A 13,370-nucleotide genomic window follows, 5' to 3' on the forward strand; every position below is an offset into this window, starting at 1 on the left:
AAGGTGCTACCTTCGAAATGCGTCAGCCAGCAGCGGTCTGCACATCCTGTCCATAGGTCTGGAGACTGCTACCATCATTTGACTATTATGCGTGATTTTTATCTACCCTTGTGAGTAGTACTTTTACGTTTTCTGTTTTAATAAACCTTTTTAAAGATAATGCACAAGGCCGGTGTGCCCTCTCTTTTCTGTCTTTTGTCTGTATGTTAGAATTTCCCTATCCTTGAGGGCAGCAAGGCTGAAAGCTACCATCCATCGAGAACTTTGAACTGTCGGGCTTATACATTTATGCGCAAGAGTTTTTGTTTTGTTTTGTTGTATTGACATTTTAACATGTATCAGGGGATACCTCTGTCAAACCGCTCTCCACATCCCACAAATTACTGCTGTAGCAAGCCTCCCAAAACACTTCATACTATATTAACCACCACAAGACCTGACACTTTCACCCCTTCCAGCCCAAGCTATTTCTCAGCTTTCAGCACTGTCACACGAGTATGGCGATACCACATGTGTGAGTCTTTTTACAGAATAGCCATACAGCGAGACCCAAAACCCAAGAACCACCTTCAGGCATTCCAGGGGCATAAATCACACATGTAATGTCCTGACTACCTATTACAATTTTGGAGGCACAGGAGCACCATGACAGTGGAAACACCCACAAAATGACCACATTTTGGAAAGTAAAAACCCCAAAGTATTTTCTAAGTGGCATGATGTGTCTTTTGAAGATCTCATTTTTTGGCAAATGTTTTTGGAAATTGTCGAATGAAAATGAAAATTAATTTTTTTACATAAAATTGTCAATTTGATAAAGATATTTCCGTCACTTGCAGTTTTGGCAATTTCCAAATTTGATGGCTGTAGCTAGTTTACATCATTGGTGAGCTTCTATATAAACGTAAAACGGATGTCACTAGCCCCTTTTTTGTCCCTGAAGATGTCCTATTTGCAGACAAAATGCATTGGGCAGGGCTATCGGCCTATGAAATCATCACGCCCACCAATGTACAGCGAAGTGTTTTATGCTTTTTTGTACCCTGTGATGCTTGTGAGTATATTTTCATGTAAACAATTGGGAGTTTTAGCAGTACTACTCGATGGTCTACTGCTGTTGTCTTCCTACTATTCCTGAGGAAAGTTCAGTACCCCTGGAAATTTCAGATTAACTGCAAAGTGGTAGCAGACCCTGGAGTGACCTCATTTGCATGTCTAAATGCTTTTGGTCTCCTGCATTTAGATATCATTCAAATCTGGTAAGGACTTTTGGTGATCCGGAAGCACTGAATGTGGGATTCATGCACAAATCATCTATATTGATATTTGGTTGGCCTTTGAAGCCCTAACTTGGACACTGGGTGTGGAATCAAAAAGTCACTGATCACTGGTGGTTACACATGCATCGTATGGCCAGGCAGTTTCACACTGACAGGAAGACTCAATGAACTACCACAGCACTCAATAGTGCCCTGGTAGTTCATTGAGAACTACAAGCTGACATATGTATTTGTAGATTATTCATTCACAGAACTCTGTGAATGAATGACACAGTCATGTGGGTAGAGCCCTGCACGGCCATGCTCTTTTGAAAAAGTGACAGCTAGTACAGGGAATTTCTCCATGTACTGCTGTCAGAGGGAAGGAGGGGGGAGCGGTGAGTGGCAGTAGCAGTGGGAACATGCTGCATGCTTCACCCTTTCCTGTCTGCACATGTGCACGCAGCACACCTGGCCCAAAGTGCTCCCCCTTCCTCTAACGGTGCTTTTGAACAGGAGATTACAAGAACATTACACTAGTGACATTTGAAACAAACACTGCATTGTTTTTTTTTATGTGTGTCCGTAGTTGGTGTTTAAAATTATTTACTAAAAATGTCAAACAAATGTATACCTTGAAACAACATAAAATACTAAATTAGATTTTAGAATTGTGTAGAGAATCATTAAAATGAGTCCACCAGCTCTGACATTTTTCTAACTGAACAAAGAGTGTGAGCAACAACTGTTGGTTAATGTGATTGTATGCTATACAATTAACAAATTAGACAACCTAAAAATTGCTCTGGTGATAACTTACAAAAAAAAAGAAAGTCTTTTGCAAAGTTAGCAAGCTAACTGCAATACTTTTAAACCACAAAAAAATCAGTTTGAAACATATATGACATACAACGTTGTCAACGTTCTGGCAACACAACACCAAGGCATTTAAAAAGTACAAAAAAGTACACTTTTTATGGATTACCTGCATTTGGTCTAAATCTATGACCAGTTAACCCTTTCATTGCAAACAGCAACATGCTAAAAGACAAAAAAATGGTTTTCAATTGTGGAGGAAGATAAAGGAAGTTCAAAAATTGCATACAGAGACTCCAAAAGGTGTTGCAGCATATTCAAAACTCAAAAAAACTCTGCTTGCAATGTTGACATCAGGGTTGATTTACTAAAGGCAGATTGGCTGTTTACTTTATAAGGGTTTCACTTTGCAAGGGTAATTGCACTCATAGTTTAGTGAATATGGTGAAGTTTTACTTTGCAAAGAATACCCACACATGTGCAAGGAAAATAAAAAAACAGCATTTTTGCTTTACATGATTGGGTGATGGAAGTCAGCAGAGCTTCACCACATTCACTAAGCACTGGTAAAAAATTCCCATGCAGAGTGCAACTTCACTTGCAAATGAAACAGTCTATTCACCTTTAGTAAATCAGTCCCTGTAGTATTTACATACTACATATTTTGACAATTGGCTGTGGTTGACACACTGGTTAGTTGTGGACAGGGTATATATGCATAATGCATGCCTCCCAGACTTGTGGTTTCTTGGTCCAGAGATACACAGACATAAGACAGACAAGATTTCTGTCTCTCAGTTCTGGAGCCTGGCTATAAAAAGAATAGAGAAGGTTTTATGCACACATGTGCCCATTAAGGCTGGGTTTTCAACATGTATGGGTGTATGCTGCTGGACATCATCAAAAAGAAAATGGTGATGGCTTGTTCAGTGTATTAAGTATACGATAAATGGCTAACTTTGCCCACAATGTTGTGCAATATTGTATCTGTTATGACAGAATAAATGGGATAGTCATGGAATCTATATGATATGCTCCCAGTTTTTTTTTACTGATATTTAGGAAACACATACAGGCTGTAACTCCTAGGCATTTTGAGAGCTGTCAGTTACTAACAGCACATTTTACCTGACCAAAATGTTTATATCAATGTCTCTGTCCTCAAAGTCCTTTCCCTTCTTGTCTGGTCACAAGACAGGAAGTGAGAGGAAATGTATCCAACCAAACACAGACAGCATTAAAAATCTTACTGAATGAATGAATAACTTGTATAGCGCTACATATGCAAATTAAATCGCCTCAGGGCGCTTAAGGGTAATTTATTCTCTTCTTCCACCATCTCTCAACTGCAGGAATCAGGCTTCAAACTACTCACCAGGTCATATAGGGCCCCATAGAGGATATACTGCATACTGTATTTCCCAATGTATGTCCTGGCTGCCTGAGATGTGGAACAGCTAGAGGAACACTCCTGCGCATCTTCTGGTCCTGTCTGTTGATCTGCCCCTTCTGGCAGGGTGTCTGTACATTTATTTATGATCTCTCCCTGAAACAGGATCCATCTGCTTGCCTCCCTCTCTAAGAGCAAATACCATCATTCTTTGGTGAGACATCTCCTCAATGTAGCTCAAGCCTATATACCGGCACAATGGAAATCCTCCTCTCCACCCACGGTGAGTCAATGGCAAACAGTATTATTTTCTTGGAGGAGCTCAGTCACCTCCTCCATGAAAAAGCAGGAAGCCCGCATCAGCAAGACATGGTACTATTGGACCCAGTTCACGTTCTCTAAAAAAGTACAAATAACTCCTTAAATTTAGCCTTGCCCAGGTGCAGGGCTATGTTGTGACTCATGAAGATATATTCCCTCCCCATCTCCTTTTTTTCCCTCTTCTCTTCCTCTCTTCACTCCCGATTTCCATTTCTTTTCTACCTGTCTACCTACCTCATTATAATATAAAACTCTTTGGCAGGGCTTAGGATGTTACCCCTGCCAGTGACCTACATCCCTGTTGACCCTCAGGTCTTCCACAATCTGATGGCAGCCTCTTTGCCTGTAGTGCCGTTTTCAAGCACATTCTTCAAGCTTATTGTTGCCATTTTGAGTGTTGCCTTCTTTACTCATAATACCTTGAGTATTGCACATTGTCTGCTGGTTTTGGACTTACTGTGGCAATTTTGTTTGGCTAACTAATGTTTTCTATGTATTTCATGTTCTCATGAAGATATGTTCCCTTCCCCCTCCATTTTTTCCCTTTAAACAAATCATTCAAAAATAAAATCTTACTGTGCCTCAAAACCCCAACCTGGCCTAACCTGAGACCCAATTGTCACATGTGGTCCTGGATAGTTATTGTGTGACCTCTGTGCATAGGTGTAGCATCAGGGGTCGCAAGGGTCACACCTGCAAGCCCGCCCATGTCCCAGGGGGCCCGGGCGGCCGCTGCAGATCCAGTACAGTGATTCTGCACTGAACTTACAGCTGCTCTGTGTTACAGAGTCAGATCCCCCATGCTGTGACTGCTCCCAGGTAAGAAATAGACCTCTTTCTGGGAAGCCTCCAATCGGCACTTTCCACTACTCTGTCTGGGCTTCTTATGGGATGAAGTAGCATTGCTACTGCTCTGGCATTTTTTGCTATGTACTCCGGGGAGCTGACAGGGATCTCAGGAATGTGAGCAGCTAGGGCCCGACTCACAGCTTCCTTTTGGTATGCAAAGATCTCCGACGTGCAGCCCAGCGAGACAGTATCAGTTTTAACCCTTGCCAGGCTGATCAGTAATTAATGCAACATCTCAGACATATTTTTGAGGACAATGGGTAAGTGCAAGAAAGCAATGTGTGGGGGGACAGGGGGCAATGCATGGGGGGTAATGTGTACAGGGAGGGGGGTAACACGTACAGAGAGGGGGTAACATGTACAGGAGGGGGGTACAATGTACAGAAAAGGGGGTAACATGTACAGGGAGGGGGGTAACATATACAGGGAGTCATGTAACATGTACAGGTGGGGGGTAACGTGTTCTAGAGGGGGGTAATATGTACAGGGAGGGGGGTAACATGTACAGGGAGGGGGTAACATGTACAGGAGGGGGGTACAATGTACAGAAAAGGGGGTAACATGTACAGGGAGGGGGGTAACATATACAGGGAGTCATGTAACATGTACAGGTGGGGGGTAACGTGTACATGAAGAGGGGTAATATGCACCAGGAGGGGGTAAAATGTACAGGGAGGGGGGTAACAACTTACAGTGGGGGTAAGGGGGGGGGTGAGTGGAGATATTATGTCTGCCCCCCTGGGGAGAGGCCACAGTTGAAGTGCCCTACTGTACATCTAGATTTAGATCACCACTTTTTTAACATGTCCCCACTCTGTACAAAGCTAAAAAGAACTCTTTTGAATGAAGTTCCACTTTTTTTCTTAGCAGTATTAGCAATTTATACTTCTACTATTTGTACCTCATGCTGGTTAAATTGTTTCTCAAATGATACTGTATATATATATATAACATTTTATAATAATAATAATAATAATTATTATTATATTAATGATAAAAATATTATTTCGTTAAAATAAAGGCATGCAACAATAGCACACTCTGCATGGCAATTACCAATCAAATTGCCCTTATGAGACTAAAAATAACAGAGCTAGGGGGATTAATTATACCTGTAGTTTATATATACAGTAATTATAACTGCAGTCTATATATACAGTACTCACACAGCTGCAAGAAGCTGCACTCTACAGGACAATTTCATGTACCTGCTCACCAATGATAGCGCCTGATATTTGACATTAAGAAATGGGCCCCTTGGAAAAACACATTTTCTTTATAATAGCCTATTTTCACTAAATGACTATTTCCACATGGTGAGATCCAAGTCAACATAACATTTTTAATACTCATATAGCATTAGATTTTGCGTATTTTATTTATTTTGAGCTAGGTTTCAGGTACACCATGTGTTGCATTTAAATGAGTCTCTAAATGTTTTATAGACAGAAACATGGAAAGCATGCTTTGATGGACTAAACTGTATTTTGTACAATGACTAGTGTGCCTCCAAAACACACAGAAACAGCACTGTACCATAATTTTGTGCCCAAAACGTTGTCATGTGTTACTTCTTTGTTTTATATCAGAGCACCCAAAAAGCTGACATCGGTAAGTAGTTAGCCAAATGCATATTTGTTGCTGCATAATAAAGTGGCCATTATGTTCTGACCACACTAAAACATGTTGGCACTACTGCATGAATGTATATAGGTTTAAATAAAAGCCACAGAATCATGGACCAACATCCATAGAAATTTACAAAATTTACACAAAAAAAATCAGGGTCAATGGGTTGGTAACTATTGATAGTATGGCATATACAATAATGGGCAAATTCACATACTGTATACATTTATATTTATCTAAAACAGACTTTCATTTACTTTTCTGTTGTTGCATTGCATTTTCATTTCAATAGCTTTTCATAGGGTTCTCGCAGTACATAAATAGCATGGTGCAAGGTTAGGCACAATAAAAGAGCAATCTCTAGGTACATACTCTACTACATTTACTAAAACTGGAGAGTGCAAAATCTGGTGCAGCTTTGCATAGAAACCAATCAGCTTGAATAAGCTGAAGTAAGAAACTGGTTGGCTAGCATGCACAACTGCATCGGATTCAGAGTGCACCAGTTTTAGTAAACATCCCCCACTGTTTTCTCAGCAACTGGCATGCAAACTATTAGGAGATCGAAGTGAAGAGTGAATGTATCACATAGCTAACCTTGATAAACTGTACCCAAAAATGTCTGATAATTGAAAATACTATGAAGAGTTAAATTTCATGTTAAAGCATTTGTTTTGTTTTATTTTTATAGATTGAACATGTTTTCTGTATGCATTTTCAATAAGAAAGGTTACAAGAAAGGTTATTTTTTTGTGTAGTTATATGTATTAAATGGCAAATATAATGCAGCACAAACTGTGAATTTTACACACGTTAACTTATGATGCTCAAAACAGCAGCTAAAGTGTAGCTTTAATAATGATATTTAATAAGATACACAAGAACTGACCTATTATAAGTAGTAATAAATAGAACAGCATATAGTATATATATTGGTTTAAATGCTGGAATGTGAACCTAAAGTGCAGAAGTGTAAAAGGGATCTTAGCTTTTTTTTAAAAAACAGTGTCCAATACCACTGTTTTGCCCCGTACACACGGTCGGACATTGATCGGACATTCCGACAACAAAATCCTAGGATTTTTTCCAACGGATGTTGGCTCAAACTTGTCTTGCATACACACGGTCACACAAAGTTGTTGGAAAATCCAATCATTCTGAACGCGGTGACGTAAAACACATATGTTGGGACTATAAACGGGGCAGTAGCCAATAGCTTTCATCTCTTTATTTATTCTGAGCATGCGTGGCACTTTGTGCGTCAGATTTGTATACACGCGATCGGAAATTCCGACAACGGATTTTGTTGTAGGAAAATTTTATAGCCTGCTCTCAAACTTTGTGTGTCGGAAAATCCGATGGAAAATGTGTGATGGAGCCTACACACGGTCGGAATCTCCGACAACAAGGTCCTATCACACATTTTCCGTCGGAAAATCCGACCGTGTGTACGGGGCATTAGTGTCATTTACTGTACCATTACTAATATCAGAGGTCTAATTTCCACACCAGAGCCATCAGTTCTGTGCAGCATTCTGAGGCCTCATGCACACTGGACGTTATAATAACGTTATAAAAATGCCATTAGCTTCGCAGTGAGTTTTTCAACGTTTTTGCAATAGCGTTTTTTAGAGTTTTTTGTGGTTCTTAGAGTTGTTTAGCATTTTTCAGCGTTATCATTTTTTTTTTCAAATGGAACAAAAATGTTAAAAAACGATGGTGAGCTACGTTTTTTAGCGTTTATCTGCATTTATCGGCGTTTTTTAAAGTTAGAGCGTTTTTACAGCTGAAAAACGCCTCTCAGAACCCACTAGTTTTGGGGTTTTTTTACAGACAAAAATGCCCCAGCCAAAAACAGTTGATGGACACATAGAATAACATGCTGGAGAGTTTATTTACTGTAGAAAAAAAACCTCTGAAGCCAAAAACAGCAGCTGTAAAAATCTCCAAAAACGTCCAGTGTGCATGAGACTTTATTGGGAATTGATCTATTTATAGAGGCCCATTTGGTAAACCGTGATGCTCCCTTCTAATGAACCTTACCCTTCAGGCTCCTTTATAGATTTACACGTTTGCAAAGGCTATGTTCACCTCTATGTGATACAATAGTTAAAATGCTGCTTCAACTAGGAAAAGCTGAACAGTCATACAAGAAGGGTTAGAAGCAGGACAGTGGTTATGTTTCTTTGATGTCAACCTACTCGAGGTGAACAAGCCTGGAAACACAGAAGTACAAAAAACTAATGCGCAAAGCCACAGCTAAGACTACATAAAAACAACCTGAACACACCAATTAGAGAGCTGCCAACACAGATAGGTCCACTCAGCCCCCCAATATAAAAGTATTGAAAACAAATATGTGGCGCTACTCCATCCTCTGGTACCAAACAGCCTGAAACCAAATCAAATATAACAATCAGTGATCATAAAATGAGATCAGATGGATAGGCGCTACTCTGTCCTTCAGAACAAATCTACAGAGACAAAGACGCCAATATTAAAATACTGAGTAACGTACAGTCCTCCTATTAGAAAATAGGTGTATATCAGTACACCTTATGGCCACTCCAAACAGCAGAAGAAGCTCAAAATACAGTGTAGATTTCTAAATATACGACTTTCCTATTAAGTAAGTACACCGTGCTTCAAACCAGAAAAAAATGATATCCACAATAATCTCTACGTGTAAAATAGTGTAAACTAAAATAACATAGTGACGTGCTTAATGCAAATAATCATTCCTGATGCCATACCCAAATGCATAATAGAGTGTATGATATTTCTAATGTGACATAATGAGTGATTAAAAATCCAGCCAAAAATCTTGTGAAAATGCAGCAAATAATAATACTGATAAATGAGATACCTCGTAATATAAATATATAAATATACAATTTGTAGAATAAAGCAAATAAAAGATGTCACTTGTGAATGATCAATCAATAAATAGGTATCCCTAATAATGTGAAATCAAATATATAATCAAATAAATCAGATATTAAAAAAATATAAAATAATTGATAATTGATAATAAATAATTAGTGATAAATATTGCCCATACAAAGTGCCAATAGTGCAATGCCGTCCACGCCCATGCTCATAGCATGCAAGAGTGACCATAAGTGTCCACACAGCAGTCTGTAATCAGGTGCAAATAGCAGTGCCTTGTGCTGTTCTTCAATTCCAGTGCACACACTGATAGTTTCCCCCAGCCTCTCACCTCCAGTAGCGGCCCCCAATGGGCCGAATCAGGCAGAATAGACAATGCTCTGGTGGAGCGGGTGGATAACCTGAAGCAATTCTCCTTCCCCGAGGGATGTCCTTGGACCTGGCTCTCACGTCTCACTTCACGCCACTCACAGTAATCCCAGTATAACCATAATGAAGAAAGGAATAGCTCCCATAGTGTAGTAATTAAAAGATAGATTTATTTAAACAAATGCAATAACTTACATATTGGTATAGGATGAACAGTAAATCAAAATAGCGCTTCCGGGTTCGGCCGTCCCCGAGAAGCGTCGGCACCTGGCTCCTCCTACCCTGACGCGTTGCGTCACACCACGTGATTTTATCAAAGGGATGGAGGAGTCCGGTGCCAGCTAGCCTATTTAAATGCATGCCGTTGTCATAGCAACGGTGACGCAATCTTAAAAACAATCCTCCGTACACAGTCGATACACTAGGTGGAAGGTGAAGTTAATTAATTGATACAAACTATTACATACATGATTAGTAACCACATTTCCTCTCCAAAAAATAAAACTAAATAGGAAAACTAAAAACGGTTAAAAATATAATTGAATCAAAAGGTGAGCCGTCTAATGTTAAATTAGCATCTATAATTCCTGTAGCTACTGCACCGCTATTGCCATCTAGTGGTGATTTCAAATACCTGCCACAATCTTATATTATTATATTATGACCATGAAGAGAGGCCGGACACAAACATATAACCGGAACAATGGTCAATTTCCCAGGACCTGGCAATGCTAATAGTGCTAATAGTGAGCTCATAGGCTTGATCCAATACACATAAAAACTATCCATCTAGAACCAACCTCTTCTCATATAGGCCAATAAACATACATATATTCTTCCATCAATATTTAATACACAGAATCAAATCAAAAAGAGGATATCATAATAGGAACACTATAGTCAGAATGATTTTAACTAGTATAGGATAGACAATTTCAATAGAAAAAATGTATAAAACCAAACATATTAAAATCTCAGTGAGAAATAGCCCAATTATATATAAGATAATAAATCCATATTAAAGCATATTAAACATTTTAAAAAGATGTATTAAAAATATTGCTATAGTACCATTAAAAATTGGAGATAAAACAGTTCAAATCAAATTCCACGTTGTGTCCTAAGGGCGATAAAGTCCGTAATTCATGGATCCATCTGGACTCTGCCTGACTAATTCTAATAATTTTGTTATCGCCCCTCCAATGGGGTTTGTATTTTTCAATTCCACATACTTTCAGGGATGAGGGGTCACTGTTATGGTACTCTGCATAATGTCTGGATAGACTATGCTTATCAAAGCTTTTTTTAATATTACGTACATGCTCTTTTAGTCTTATCCACAATGCCCTCTTGGTTCTGCCAACATATTGGATACGACAAGGGCACTCCAACAGATAGACAACTCCTTCACTCCTACATGAGATAAAATCTTCTATCTCATAATTCTGTGCCGTGACAGTGGACGTAAAGCTTAATTTTTTTTTTTTTGTCTTCTCTCGTATGTCTACAGGTATAGCAGTTTTTACAAGGATAGAACCCCTTGCCTTCAAAGAAGGAGAATTTTTTCTTTTTGGGGGGGTCCAGAACATTCTTTGCCAGACGGACCCTCAGTGTCGGGGCCCTCCTATATACAAATTTTGGTAGATTAGATAGGATCGGGCCTAGATGTCGACCCATTTTAATAATGTCCCAATATTTTTTAACAATTTTTTCAATTTGTTTGTATTGGATGTTATAATCCAAAATAATGGGTACATGTCCCCATTGTTAAAAAATATTGGGACATTATTAAAATGGATCGACATCTAGGCCCGATCCTATCTAATCTACCAAAATTTGTATATAGGAGGGCCCCGACACTGAGGGTCCGTCTGGCAAAGAATGTTCTGGACCCCCCCAAAAAGAAAAAATTCTCCTTCTTTGAAGGCAAGGGGTTCTATCCTTGTAAAAACTGCTATACCTGTAGACATACGAGAGAAGACAAAAAGAAAAAATTAAGCTTTACGTCCACTGTCACGGCACAGAATTACGAGATAGAAGATTTTATCTCATGTAGGAGTGAAGGAGTCGTCTATCTGTTGGAGTGCCCTTGTCATATCCAATATGTTGGCAGAACCAAGAGGGCATTGTGGATAAGACTAAAAGAGCATGTACGTAATATTAAAAAAAGCTTTGATAAGCATAGTCTATCCAGACATTATGCAGAGTACCATAACAGTGACCCCTCATCCCTGAAAGTATGTGGAATTGAAAAATACAAACCCCATTGGAGGGGCGATAACAAAATTATTAGAATTAGTCAGGCAGAGTCCAGATGGATCCATGAATTACGGACTTTATCGCCCTTAGGACACAACGTGGAATTTGATTTGAACTGTTTTATCTCCAATTTTTAATGGTACTATAGCAATATTTTTAATATATCTTTTTAAAATTTTTAAAATGCTTTAATATGGATTTATTATCTTATATATAATTGGGCTATTTCTCACTGAGATTTTAATATGTTTGGTTTTATACATTTTTTCTATTGAAATTGTCTATCCTATACTAGTTAAAATCATTCTGACTATAGTGTTCCTATTATGATATCCTCTTTTTGATTTGATTCTGTGTATTAAATATTGATGGAAGAATATATGTATGCTTGTTGGCCTATATGAGAAGAGGTTGGTTCTAGATGGATAGTTTTTATGTGTATTGGATCAAGCCTATGAGCTCACTATGCATTGCCAGGTCCTGGGAAATTGACCATTGTTCCGGTTATATGTTTGTGTCCGGCCTCTCTTCATGGTCATAATATAATAATATAAGATTGTGGCAGGTATTTGAAATCACCACTAGATGGCAATAGCGGTGCAGTAGCTACAGGAATTATAGATGCTAATTTAACATTAGACGGCTCACCTTTTGATTCAATTATATTTTTAACCGTTTTTAGTTTTCCTATTTAGTTTTATTTTTTGGAGAGGAAATGTGGCTACTAATCATGTATGTAATAGTTTGTATCAATGAATTAACTTCACCTTCCACCTAGTGTATCGACTGTGTACGGAGGATTGTTTTTAAGAGTGCGTCGCCGTTGCTATGACAACGGCATGCATTTAAATAGGCTAGCTGGCACCGGACTCCTCCATCCCTTTGATAAAGTCACGTGGTGTGACGCAACGCGTCAGGGTAGGAGGAGCCAGGTGCCGACGCTTCTCGGGGACGGCCGAACCCGGAAGCGCTATTTTGATTTACTGTTCATCCTATACCGATATGTAAGTTATTGCATTTGTTTAAATAAATCTATCTTTTAATTACTACACTATGGGAGCTATTCCTTTCTTCATTATGGTTATACTGGGATTACTGTGAGTGGCGTGAAGTGAGACGTGAGAGTCAGGTCCACGGACATCCCTCAGGGAAGGAGAATTGCTTCAGGTTATCCACCCGCTCCACCAGAGCATTGTCTATTCTGCCTGATTCGGCCCATTGGGGGGCGCTACTGGAGGTGAGAGGCTGGGGGAAACTATCAGTGTGTGCACTGGAATTGAAGAACAGCACAAGGCACTGCTATTTGCACCTGATTACAGACTGCTGTGTGGACACTTATGGTCACTCTTGCATGCTATGAGCATTGGTGTGGACGGCATTGCACTATTGGCACTTTGTATGGACAATATTTATCACTAATTATTTATTACCAATTATCAATTATTTTATATTTTTTTAATATCTGAATTATTTGATTATATATTTGATTTCACATTATTAGGGATACCTATTTATTGATTGATCATTCACAAGTGACATCTTTTATTTGCTTTATTCTACAAATTGTATATTTATATATTTATAGCACG

This window comes from Aquarana catesbeiana, linkage group LG09 (genome assembly GCF_042186555.1).
Source record: "Aquarana catesbeiana isolate 2022-GZ linkage group LG09, ASM4218655v1, whole genome shotgun sequence".
In the NCBI taxonomy this organism is placed as follows: domain Eukaryota; kingdom Metazoa; phylum Chordata; class Amphibia; order Anura; family Ranidae; genus Aquarana; species Aquarana catesbeiana.